At 35.4% G+C, this 14285-nt stretch overlaps 1 long non-coding RNA gene across 4 annotated transcripts in view; it reads right to left on the bottom strand.

The window, feature by feature from the left end:
- LOC107514394 overlaps positions 1-14285 on the bottom strand; it is a 224459-nt gene that overhangs the window by 186631 nt on the left and 23543 nt on the right. For all 4 annotated transcript variants that reach the window (XR_001597769.2, XR_001597771.2, XR_001597770.2 and 1 more), the window contains exon 4: positions 1294-1406. This is a non-coding gene — a long non-coding RNA (uncharacterized LOC107514394). The remainder of the gene's footprint in view (positions 1-1293; positions 1407-14285) is intronic.

Genomic DNA, 14285 nt, shown 5'->3' with positions numbered 1-14285 from the left:
GGGGAATCCTAGAGTGTATTTTGATTCACTTCCTATCCATTGTCTATGAGGAGACTGATTGCATGGTCTGATTAACCAAAACTTGACATAGTTCTCTGGTTACTTTAGAAAAGATAGGCGAAGTCTCAGAAAAGCAGACTGTGAGTGGAAGTCTATACACCAAGCTCACCATAGTTGTCCCTGAGAAGAAGAGAAAAGAATAGGATTTTTTTTTTTTTTTTTTTGTAGTTAAGGGACACATTAGATGGATCTACAATGTTTCATTTCCTGGAGGGTCTGAAAGAATTCCAAATATTCAAAATTTTCTTTCTAGGGCATTAAGAATAAAGAGCTTGTTATTTTTTTCTATATACTTTTTTCTAATTTTTTAACTTTTCAGTAAAAAAAACAAACAGGGAAAATAGCCTATGAAAGAATTACTAGAAAACATGCTTGAATAAATAGTATAATCTAGGTAAGGAACTGAAAAGTATAAACATAAAAATTAAAATTATAGGACATTTCATTTCAAATAGACATATTAGACCACTATTGCATTTTCCTTTTACTTAAATTAACTGCCTCACTTTTTTTTTTCAAGAAACTAATGACTCACTTGTGAATGGTCATGACCAATTACAGTGAAACATTGCTTTAGCATGCCTTCAGTGAACGCCTGCACAGACATGCATTAACTTTGAAAAGTTTGGGCCAAAAACCCATAAAAGTAATTATGACCTTGCCAAAAAACATATATATATCTACCCCCCAGAAATGTTACACATAAAGTTATTTCACTGAGGAATAGAATAATCCAACACAAAAATCATCAGATGTAATAATTGGGGCCTACATTTTCATTCTATCAGCAAGCTGGCTATCACTTTACAACCTTTCAAAAATGTATTGAAGAGCTGCTTCGAGATGGAGTGTGACATATTTTATATTTTACTTCAAGGTGAATAAGGTCCTTCTGAAAAACGCAAAGCCCAGTGCCTTCCACATTGAAATCCCACTACTGCCAGCATGATGATGACATGGATAAGCATCGAATAAATTATCAGTGCCCAACATCTGTAAAATGTAGTGGAAAGCTGCTTGGGACCCACAGAATAAGAAGGAAATAGATTAAAAACAAAGCCCTCCATGTTTGTAAGTGTTTCCTGCTATCTAAGAAGACACCATGAAGCCTCAGCCTCTAGAACTTGGGGCAGCCCACAGAGTGGAATCAGGCAGATTTGGGTTCAAATTCTGGATCTTCCACTTTCTAGCTGTACAATGTTCTGCAAATAATATAACCTTCTTTAAACTTACCATTCACATCCATAAGTGTGGCAGAAAGAACTGCTTCACCAGGACATGGTGACAGCTAAATGTTTTAATTTCCTGATTTGCAGTAAGCACTCCATAGTACTTCCCGTTTCTTCCTAATGGCAGAGAGGAAATGAGAATTAATCCAAAGCTCTCAAGAAATTAAAAAACAGCTTTGTCTGCATTATATAGGAAAATTCTGATATATTCTAACCTCCCATTTCCAATTTCAGAAAAAACTAGTCAACTCCATGAGGATTATATTACAATAATAATAACAACAACATTTATGAATGTCTACTGAATGCTTTAAGTTGTGGTGAGTTTTACACTAAACTATTTCTATACTTAATCCTGTTTAAATATTACAGCTGTCTCATAAAGTTGTATTAGCATTACTCCCATTTTTAGAGCAAGGAAATAACCTCAATTCGTACTATTATTAATTGATAAAGCTGAGCCTTGAACCCAGTACTTCTGATTCCAGAAGCTGCACTTACTACATCACTTAAGAAAACACAGTCAACTTTAGGTTACAGAGCTTCCTAATGACCAAGCAAGAAAAACATATTTATCTTCATCTGTTTATTTTCTTTGCCAAGTAAATAAGCATTCATCTGCTCTAATACAAAGTTTACCAGCTGTCTGAATGCAACAAGCATGAGCGAAATTCCAAGCCAAACCACATAATTAGTTGAGCTTTACATATTAACCAGGTACACAAGAATGATTCAGATGAAAGTGTGTTTAATAAATGACCTTTATTTTCATTTTCACTGGCAAATCACTAAAAAATGCATACTTTGTTCTTTTTCTCTATTCTTCAAGGAAATTCAGATGTACCTAATCAATATAAACAAGCTGCCATTTTATTATGACAACATTAGCAAAATTGGATGTAACAAACTTTGAAAATGAGGCTATGAATGCTTAATGTGCTTGTAATAACAACAGAACAAGACATTACTGCCAATGTATTCATTTTATTTCCAATGATCAGTTTTGTGGGAACATATTTCTCCTCTTTTAATCAAGGTCTCAAATCTCACTGGCCAGTAGACAGTTCTCATTTTACCCAACTAGATTCAACTGTAAGTGTTCAGAAATGATGAAATTAATTAGAAGCTAGAAATCAAATTATAAACTTAGCATTTTGAATAAATAATAAAAAATCTCCCATTAGTTTTTATGCTCTCTGGAGAAAAATCAAATTTTTTAGAAGGTTAAATCAATTATGAGGTAGAAATAAATGGCATAGTTTCTTCATCCTGTAGGATAAAATCGCATCCCAAAGTCTCCTAATACCACTTTTTAAATATTAAAATTTTTTCCAGCTACTTATAAGTACAAAGAAAATTTTATTTAAGAGGCAATCAAAATTGAGCTTTCTTAGACATTGATTGCAGGATTCAATTATGGTAAAAATCAGAACTATTGCTTTGTCATTCTCAACAATTGTCATTGCCAGTTATTTAAAAATAACAATATCAAGTGGCTCGAATATTTTTAAATTTTACATTTAAATAATATGTTCCTTCTGGCTTTTTGTCACTTTATGCAACACAAGAATCAAGATAAAAGATGGCCATGTCACCACATTTGTTGCCAAGGACAAGAGTCAACTTCCTCCATGACAGGGCTCCTGCCTACCTCCTCAGCCCACTATATAAGTCCTGAGGGGTTTCTTATCTCATATACACAAGCATGCACACACACACACACACACACACACACATACACACACTTTACAGTTGCATAGCTCTTAACGCCGCTCATGCTTCACATTCTGTTTAAATTTTCCCATCGTTCCTCGTAGCATTGTCTATTAGCACTTAGCTCCAGCTAAATGTCCCAAGTTGGATGAGATGCTCTATGCTGTGCTCCTGTAGCACTTCGAACAATACACCTATCTTTTTTATTTATATGCCTTTCCCACTAGAGTATATGCAGACATCTAACTTACACTGGGCCAAACAGTCTCTTATGAGAACCTGGAATCAGGACACAATAATTCTAGTTTATCTGTTTTCAAGACAGAGACAATGTAAAGCTGGAGTTGAGGCAACTCAAGGGAAAGCCAGTCTTTAAAGAGATGGAAAGAAGGAAGACTATATGGACAAAAAGCAAAAGGGCAGCCATAAATCTCAGACGAGGCAAAAAATAGATCGTTTTGACTTATCATTTATGCCCAGAAACCAGGATCACCTATACAATCGGGCTCTGTGAGATTCTCATGTATGCTTCCAATAAAGTTTCCATCTTTGATTAATCAGTCTTGAAAATGTTTGTTTCTAACAAGCTAATGATCCCTAAGACACTTAGACACAGTGAGTGATGAATACATGCCTGTTACCTAAAGTAACCAATGACCGCCTTTTCGTGTATTAGGTCAGAGCGACATTTCCCTCTCAGCCCCCAACACCCAGCAGAACCTTCCATTTTGTACCTACCTTTGAAGGAATAGCAATTTTAAAAAGAAGAAAAATGGCAGTACAGTTTTATAAGATTTTGGATATATAAGGACCTTACAAGGTATTTAAAAAAACTAACCTCCTCCAATTGCCACCATTTCAAAGATGAGAACATGGAGAGACCCAGAGAGGTGAAATAACTGGCCCAAAGGTCACATAGGAAGTGAGACACAATAGAGCCCAAGTTTCCTCCCAGACAAGCCATTTCTCCTCTCCGACCCAATGTGCTTTCTTATACATTTGACTCAAGCACAACCTGGGATACATCCACGCTGTGACATGAGCTTTCAGATCAAAGCCAAACAGTGTTTGTATATCCTGCAGACTTTTCAAAGGTAGCGATGAGGATTAATGATGAGTTTAGGTCTTTAAGACATTCTGATCTCTTAGTCTTCAAGCATGATAACACCTTAAGAAGGTGTTAAAGAAGGATCAATGGGGCTCTCTATCTCAGCTGTACATTAGGTAATTTGATGAAGAATTGGTCATGATATAAAAGACAATCTCTCATTTTCTTTTCATAAAAATCAAAATTACAGCTATCAAATTAAATAAGCAATGATTTTAACCATGAATATATGTTCCTCATATGTGAAGTATATATAATTCCTTTCAGTTGGTCATAAATAAAAATTATAGCTAAATGAAAAGTATAAGAGAAAAATCTATGATAAAGACAATTATTACATAAAGTTCTATCAATCAATTAAAATTCATTGATTATTCACTAGGTGCAGAAGGATGCCAACCCTTAATCTCAATGCAAGCCTTATTCCTTCACCTACTCATATCTAGATGGTTATTTGAGTTTCTTTTCTTTTTCAAATTATAATAAATTAGTTGCTTCCCTAAAAATCTAGCTATATGTTCTCTTTAAATCCTTCACCAATACTTTGGAGGTTAAATCAATAAGGGAAAATCCTTAAAGCAGCAGAAAGACTGCTGCTTAGAACTACTCTAAATCAATATGCATTTTCTAGCTTATGTGTTAATAATGATGACCATGGTTTGCATAATGCAAACAATATTAATATTTGTAAAGTCTACGTACAAAAAACATAGCTTTCTATATAAAAATAAAGTTCGTTTATCTAAAAATTGGTAAACTATCTCTTTATTTCTTGCATTTCAACTTAATGATTTTTTTTTATTTAACTAATGCAACTTTATTCAGCAGAGACTCTAAAAATGTCAAGAGTATTTTTACATTATTAGTTACAGAAAAATAAAGAATAAGTACAAGCAGTTCTTTTCAATCAATTTATAATGAGAATGGCATTCATCGAACACAATCTTCTGTTAGGAATGAGTGTTAACTCAGGCATTCTTTGAGCATTCTAAACAGAGATGACTTTACAATATTATCCAAGAATACTTTTTATGTCCTATTTCTTTATACTCTATTTTTGTTTCCTTTCAAATTATTAGTTCACAAAGAGAACAAATAACATACCATTGACTGTCAAATACAGACATTTTCCTTAATGAACATGACAGAGAATGAGGGAACATTTTAGAAAGAATATGGTTCTCAACAATAATTTCTCAGTATTGATTTAGCATAAAATAAACATTAAGGGAATCTTAGCACTACTACTTATTGATTGCCTCTATGTATCAGATTGTTTTAAGCCTTTTCAAGTATTATCTCATTTGTTCCTCACAATAACCCTAGGGTACTAGTATTTTTGCCACTGTACACATGAGGGATCTGAAGCACAAAGAGTTTAAGAAATTCGCCCCCAACATCATATACATGACAAACAGAGGAGCAGAATAAAAACCCAAGCACTCTTGAATCCATACCCTTAACCAATCTGCACACTGCACACTTCATATACTTTTGTAATGGTAAATTTTTTAAGTATATGTAAAATAATTTGCATAGTTTCCACCCTTTAGTAAGTACTCAGTTGAAGGTGACTATGGTGGTTAATATAATGGTTATTAGGCTCACGATCATGATCATGAATCACGATGATTGTTACTGGATTACAAAATTATTTTTATAGTCTCAGTTATTTTTATATCTACAATCCCAATATTTTCTGCTAAAAAAATTCTTCCTTAATCTCATCATTATTTCTTTTTTTTTTTAATTTTTTAAATGTGCATTTCTAGCATTCTGTCACAAGCATTCTATAAAACATAGTATCATCAGGTTTCAAACATGTACCATATGATCTTCAGGGGAAAAAAACATTAGCGTTGTCAACCAAGTAATTTGGGATCACAAAAATTTGCTACCTGATCTTGAAATATGTTCTCAGGAAAGAACTGTAACTACACTGAAGTTTTAACCATATAAACTGACATTGTTGAATTATAATCACAACCTTTCAGTAGACTACATTAAAAGGAGGAAAAGATAAAGGAAGACAGGGAAAGAGAGAGAGAAAGAGAGAAAGAAAAAAGCTAATTTATATTTTGTATAAGAATGGAGGGATGTTTTGGTGATCTTGAAATCATGGCTCTAAACCAAAGATAGAGAATTCCATATGGTGACTGTCTGATGGAAAATCTTGAGACTTGGAAACTTCCTTCTACCAAGAAGCTGTTATGACAATGAGTGAATTGCAAATCAACCAGGAAATGCCTATATTCTGATAGCATCTCTTTCGATATATGGTCCTGGGCATTTATTATAAAGTAGATGCATAAATTTGATTAGTTTCAACTGAGTAAGGAAAGAATTTATCTTCCATTGACTGAAATTCACATGGGTGAATTTCAAGCACCAGTACCCAATTAACATTAAGCAAAATGAACCAAGACAGCAGTAGCTACAACCTCTACCAAATGCTACCGATAAATTAATTTTCTCTCCTTAACATCTGATTTCTTTGGAAATAGCTTTCAGTACTAATTTCTAAATGAAGCCAAGAGGCACTTTATTGAGATGAACATTTTAGTGTTGAGTCAGTTTCAGTACCAACGAAGTTTCTAATAAACTTTCAAATTAATGCAACAATGTAATTCTAGGGACTTGATTAGAAGATATATGTAATATATAATATTTATATATATACATTCTCTACATTTTCTTGTAAAGGAATTTGAGAGTCCGGTTTGGGTAAATCAACCAACCCAAAGAACAATAAGGACAAAGTCTAGAAGAAAACCTTCTCTAATGACAATCCCCAAAGAAAGGTGGCTCATAATTTAAAAATTAGCACTAGCAGTCTAATAAAGGTTTTCTTTTATAAATTCACCAATGGCTCCCATCATTTCTGTTTCTCCTATGATGAAATGAGGTTATCCAGGCATGTCCTCAGTTACCTATTTCTTTCCCTGCTTAAAGACATTTGTCTTGTCATCATTATCACCCAACTACCTCTCCAATGCTTTCCCATGCACTAAGAATGTCTCTACCTCAGAGACTCCTGTATTAACAAAAATCTATGGACAGGCCTCTACACTGACACAAAGCAGAGACCTACCAGCACTGAGAGAAGACAGGATACATGCCCTCACTCACTTGTAAAAACCCCTCACAGATGTAGGGCAAACTATAGCTATGCGGCAGGGTGGGGGTTGGGTGGAGGAGGGAGAGCAAGAATTGTAGTGAGGACAGAGATCTGAAATACTAAGAAAGCTTCACCCCCAACATGTAGATGAACAAGGTCTCTCTAAGACTGAGGCTAGACGGAGAGAACCAAGAAAGCCCACCAGCCCTCACTTTGACTCTTTACCAGATATCCAGCAATAGCAATCTGTAGCTTGGGAGGAACAAGAACATGGTATAATACCCCTTTGTAACTCAGATATGCAGGACCTGATGATAGCTGAGAGCAGAACAGGAACGCTGAACAAAGCTCTACTGTAATGCAGGCCTCATGCTAAGCACAAAGTGTCAGCAGTCCTCCATTCAGAATAATCTAAAGACATGTGCCCTGAAGGTAACTACAGCCAACAGCAAACCCAGTTCACTACTGATAACCACTCAGGGCCTGACAGTGCATCAATTTCGAGTGTAAATAGTATTTACCTCCATCTTTTCTGTTCTTTAAAAAATCTAGCATTCCATGAAAAAGTATGACATATTAAAAGGAAAATAACAAAAGATATGTTATCAAGTAATAAAGCATTTAAAAGAACAAGACCCGGAAATGACTCAGATGTTAGAACTATCAGATAGATAGGAACATTAAAACAATTGTGGTTAATATGTTAAAGGATTTAATGGAAAAAAAGTGGACAACAGCATTCACATATAGGAAATTTCAGCAGAGAGAGGGAAACTATGAAAAAGGATCAAATAGATACTCTAGAATATATAAATGCATACATATATGTATATGATGGACAATTCCTTGCACAAGTTTATCAATAGACTGGACACAGCAGAGCGAAGAATGAGTGAATTTGAAAAGAGGCCAATAGAAATTATCCATCACAAAAGAAAAAACGAGTGAGGAAAATAAAGCACAGACCATCCAAGAGATTTGGGACAATATCAAATAGTCTAATATACATGTACCAGAAGGATAAAAGACAGAGAACAGGACAGCAAGAGTATCTGAAAATATAATTTTCAAAATTAGCAAAAGACAACAAACCACAGATCCAAGAAGTTCAGAGAGTCCAAACAATATAATACAAAGAAAACGCCACTGGGCACATCTTAATCAAACTGCTAAAACCTAGAGCTAAAGGGAAATTCCTGAAGGTAGCCCGAGAAAAAGAAATATTCACACAGAGCACAAAGGTGGGAAGCAGAATATATTTCTTGTCAGAAATTAAGCATGCAGAAGACAGTGGAGTCACATCTTTGAAAGAACTGAAAGAAAAAAAATTGGTCAGATCAGAATTCTGTATCCAGCGAAAATACCTTTCAAAAATGAGGGCAAAATGAAGATTTTTCCCAAACAAAAGCCAAGAGAATTAATCACCAGTAGACCTGCACATCAAGAAATGTTAAAGAAAGTTCTTCAGGCAGAAGGAATTGGATACCAGACAAAAATAAAGAAAATGGAAAATTAAAAAATGTGAATAAATATGACAGTCATTTTTATTAATTTTAATCTCTTTAAAAGACAATTGTGTGAAGTAAAAATACTTAAAAGGCATTGTATGTTTCACAAAATATGGTGAAGAACAAGAGAGGAAATGGAAATATACCACAGTGAGATACTTGCACAAAACAGGACTATAATATGATTTTAAAATGTACTATCGTAAGTTAAAGATATGTATTGAAAATCATAGAATAACCAAATTAAAAAGATATATAACTAAAAAGCTATTGGGAAATATAAAATAGAATCATAAAAATACTCAAAAACAGGATGATAAAAGAAAGACAATGGAGCCAAGGAAAAATAGGATGCATAGAAATAGAACTATATAGAAAAGATGTGAGATTTAAATACAAACACACCTATAGTTACTTAAATGGTACATATAATTAAAGGCAAAGATCATTCAATTGGCTGAAGAGAAGCAAGATCTAATTACATACTTCATAAGGAAACTGACTTTAAATATAAAAACACAAATAGATTAAAAGAATGAAGAAAATATATCATGGAAATAGTCATCAAAAGAAAGTTAGTATGGCTATATGAATATCAGACTACTTGACTTCTGAACAAGGAATATTACTCTTGATTAAAAGGGGCATTCCATAATGATAAAAAGGCTTATTCATTAGGAAGACATAACAATCCTAGATGTTATACAATTAATTACAGAGTTCAAATGCACTAATAAAACAATAATATCACAATACTTTCATCAGTTGGTTTGGTTTGTACCAGTAACAAACTGCAGCAAAGTTACTGTCCACTTACTGCCCGCCACCACCTCCTCCCTGCATCATCAAATTAGCCGATAATGGTCTTAATGGAGCCATAAGGTCTACAACTAAAGACTAGAATATTTTTATCTCCCAAGGAAATAAAAACTTTCACAGCAATATATGTCCTAAGACATCTTTAAACAAAGAAATTTCTTATGAAAATGAACAGAAGAAAATAGGAAGAAACTATTAGTTTCTTTATAGTAGTGACACATTGAGAAGTTTGGAGAAAAACAAAAACTTCAAAAAATCTGAAATTAGATCCTTTTTTATGTTATTTCTTGTGCTCAGAATTAAGAACATTTACTTATTAATTAGGCTTAAATTTTTATCAAGATACTTTAAAGTGAAGAGATTAATCCATTAACAAACATGATTCCACAAACATCACTTTAACTGGGGCAATATTCTGTGTAGATTTGTTATTTAACTTCACACCTGTTCATTCCATTATTTCATTTTTGACAGGGAGCAGATGAATAAAGCCAAGAACTTCTCATCTGAATTCAGTCAACAAGGAAAGGTGTTTAAATGAGGAAAGGAGGAACAGCAGGTGAACAACATTCTTGCAGAAGAAAATATTTATTAACAGTGCATGATTTAGTCACAGATATTTTTTTCTGGCATTTATAAACCTTACTTCCCTAGCTCATCAAGTTTCTCTTAAACCAATATAACACTTAATAATTATCTGAAATGCATCTAGCCTCTTATAGTATCATATGTAAGGAATAAAACTTTTAACGTTTCATCTAAAGAGATTAAATAATATGAAGATAATTTATACAGTATTTTCTACTTTGGGAGAAAAGAAGAAAGCACAAAGTCTATAAAAATAAAATATTAAACTGACTCTTAAGGGTTTTATTACTGCAATAGATCAAATGTTTTTTTCTCCACCCGCCCCAAATTCATATGTCAAAGCCTAAATCATCAATGTGATGAAATTTGGAAGCAGAGACTTTCAGAGGTAATTAGGTCATGAGAGTGGATCCTTCATAAATGGAATTAATGCCTTTAAAGGGGACTGAGGAGATGACAATGTCCCCTTTCTGCCTGCCATGTGAGGACATAGACAAGATGGCCGCCTATGAACCACACAAGACATCAAATCTGTCAACATATTGATCTTGAACTTCCAGCTTCCAGAACTGTGAGAAATAAATTCCTGTTGTTTATAAGCCACCTAGTCTACGGTGTTTTGTTAAAGCAACCTGAACAGACCAAGACAATTACTCATTCCAACAGTGCCAGCTGAAATATTTATATATCTCCTTACAATCCTTAATTTTACTTACCTTACAATTTCACTTTAGTGCCAAATGTGAAACTGAATCCAATCCTGTCTCAGTAACTTGATTTACATGCTTTTGTGCAAGGTAATTAAAATAAAAAGTTTCACTGAGTGGAAACCTAACCAATGTTTCAACCACAAAAGGTAGGAAATAAGCCCATTTTAAGCAAAGCATCTGGTCATCAACCAACTAAGTTCCATGTGGGCAGGATTTTGTTTCATTGATGGCCACATCCCCCCAACACCTGGAATGATGCCTGACATATAACAGATACTCAAGAAATATTGTTAATTAGGGAATAGGAGAGACCCTGCAGCACAGGCTTCTGCAAAGAAAAAAATAAATACTCATGTGTTCACTGAGTCAAGAACTGTGTCAAAGAATATTGTAGTGACTGTCATAAAAATATGAAATACACATGCGTATCAGAAATAAGGAAAATAAAGATGACTTCATATACAAATCTTTGAACTTTCTAACATTAAAGAAAGAAGTTGTGTGAATTAATTTGACATAATTTGAGGAAGGTATTGTTGTCATTGTCATTTTATCCAGGAAGAAAGAGAAGCTCAAAGAGATTTAGCAAATTGCCCAGGAAGCCTTGGAACCGTGATTCAAATCAAAGCCCTCTGCCGGCAGGATCAGAGCTCTGAAGTCCCAGACCTATCATCTCTTCAGACTTTTATTAAACTCAATTAATTCACCTCCTGATACAAAAGAATAAAGATGCCACAAATTATTTTAACACTTTAACAATATACACAAAATTATGATAGCTTTCTTTTCAAAATGAGAAACTTGCCCTCCCTGCCCAAGAATGTAACAACCTTAAAACCTCTGACCCAATTTCAACAGTGCTGTGTATAGCAGCCCGGTTATCACACTCTCTAAAATTTTAGTGTTTGCGTTTAAACATGAAAATAACCTCAAAGGACCCCACCTGACTCCTCACCTATGCCAACTCCTTGCCAGGACTCCAAACGCCAACCTGCCTAGAGCATGGCCTAATGGTAAAAGTGCAGGTTCTGGACACAAACCCATGCTAACATTTACTCCTCTGTAACCTCAGTTAGTGATTTCACCTCTCAGTCACCTTACATGTAAATTGAGAATTATTATATCTATCCCAAATGGCCATTTTGATGGTTACATGAGAAAATACACCCAAGAGCCTAGCATACACCCTGGCACTTAGGAGACTGTCTCGCATGCTGCTTCTCCTCCTTTAAATCCTCATCCCCTACATCCTGCTCATCCTCCACATCCCCTCCTCGAAGATCTCCTTCAATCAGTTACCTTCCTAGCGCAACATCTTTCACCAGTCCTCCCTTGGGTTTTTTTTTTTTTTCCCCTGTGATTATAACCAAGCTCAGGAATCCCTTGTCTGTTAAATTTAAAACAAATGAAAAACTTGCCAAAATCCTTTTCCCCATATCTTCATTGGCAAACATACTAAAAGTATTCTACACTCAGTTCCAACACCGTGTTACCACCCGCTCACTCATTTACTCATTTCACAAATATCTGAGCAGCCACCATTTGCCAAGCACTGTGCCGGGTGCTGGGATACAAATGTGAGCAAAAATAGATATGGTCCCTGTTCTCACAGTGCTAACCAAAGTTTGTTCATTGTTAATATTGGTCCCTGACTTCCTTTCTTGGAAGAGAAGCCACAGAGGGGCAAAGACCTTGTTTCCTTAGTCTTCAAGACATCCTTGGTGACTGGAACAATCTAGGCACATGGTAGATGCTTAATAAATATTTGTTGAATGAATAGCTGATGAGATAAAAGAATGATGGACAGAAACAGGCAAAGAGGGAATAAGTAGGAACAAAGACCTTGAAAAGAGAACGTTTTCTGGGACTGCGCAGAAGACATAACTAAAGGGGTAAAGTATTAATGCTATAAATAGAACTTTCATATTTATTAAAATTCTTATCCATTAGAAGTAGCCTAATTTAGCGAACACCTGTGCTGGTAAATCTGTCAATGTTCATAGCTGGATCAAAGGAGACAACAAAACTACAAAGGCTTTGGAAAATCTTATCCTCTAAAAGCATTTTTTTTTTTACCTCTTCACAAATATTTCTTAGAAGCAGTCCCCTGGGCTTCCTCCCATACATGTGCTATAATAAATTCTTTTCTAACACAAAGACCAGGGAGACAGAGAGCAGGGGGAAGGTAGAGCGATCTCCTCCCCAGAAAACCCAGGGCACCTGTTCTCTGATGCCCAGAGATCTTCCACCAGGGGAGCAACAAAACATTTGCTCTTCTTGATTGAAATTTCACAGACCCATACCTTACCTCCCTGTTTCTAAATGACAACAGACAGCTGGGCTACTGCTTGCTTCTGTTTCTCCACTTCCGCTACTCCTTTCTAATCAAATGCAGAAAAAGAAGGGAGGGTGGGAGGGAAGGAAATCTGACAAATGCTTCTCTCCTTTGAGCATCGCATCCTGCACTAGGTGACGCTGAACATTAAAACTCACACAACAGTATCCTAGCCCAGTACCTCACTGTGGACCCCATAGTTTGAGGATACATGGGAAATCCATTGCTCTTGGGTTCTGGTGGTAATGGGGAGTGGCAGCCACCCTGAGCTCCTCTGTGAAGAAACCACTGCTCTGGTTTTCTGGAGAGGGTACGCCGGCTGGAGGTACTGGAGGCTCCCATGCTTCTGCAGGCTGCACTGATGGGTGACCCTTGGACCCCTGATTGCTCATGGAATTGAGAGGAAACAAAGTCAAACAGAATGATAAAGCTTGCAACAAGAAACAGCAGCCCCTAGCCCACACCCATCCCTATCTCAAGTCCTGCTCCCTAGAATCAAACTTTTCCACATCTTTTCCTTTCTTTATCCTTTTTTCTAGTATTTACCTTCATGTTTCAAAATAGCGCAAGTATACTAGGATTTGACCACCTTACATCGTCTTCACTAAGCATCGCCCCCCCACACACACACGTGACACATGTACACATATACAAATACACACTTTCCTTCCTCTGCATCCTCCAAAGACTACTCTCTCAAAATATTCAGTTAAATCGGTTTTCAGATAACATTATTATGGCCATGTAAATATTGTTTGTTGCTGAGTCACAGTTTTCTACAATTACATTTTCTTTCTTGAAACACACTGAGATATAATTTCATGCCTATCATAGTCAAAAATTTAATATCTGATACCACAAAGTATTGGTGAGAAGGTAGCACAAAGAAATTCTCACAAAACATTGCTGTATGAACAGCTACATTCAAACTGTATGACTCTCAGGAAGTTACTTTCTGTGCCTCTGTTTTTCCCTGTGTCAAACAAGGATAAGAGGATAATTGTGAGTATTCGATGACTTCATACCACTAATGGTGCAGCACAGTGCCTGGTACATGGCCAGGACTCGAGAAATGTTGACCGTTGTTAGCCAGGTCT

The sequence above is a fragment of the Rousettus aegyptiacus genome, unplaced genomic scaffold, assembly GCF_014176215.1.
Source record: "Rousettus aegyptiacus isolate mRouAeg1 unplaced genomic scaffold, mRouAeg1.p scaffold_m13_p_2, whole genome shotgun sequence".
NCBI lineage: Eukaryota > Metazoa > Chordata > Mammalia > Chiroptera > Pteropodidae > Rousettus > Rousettus aegyptiacus.
Note: the sequence above shows the minus strand (reverse complement) of the source record. Positions and strands in the feature narration are given on the sequence as shown.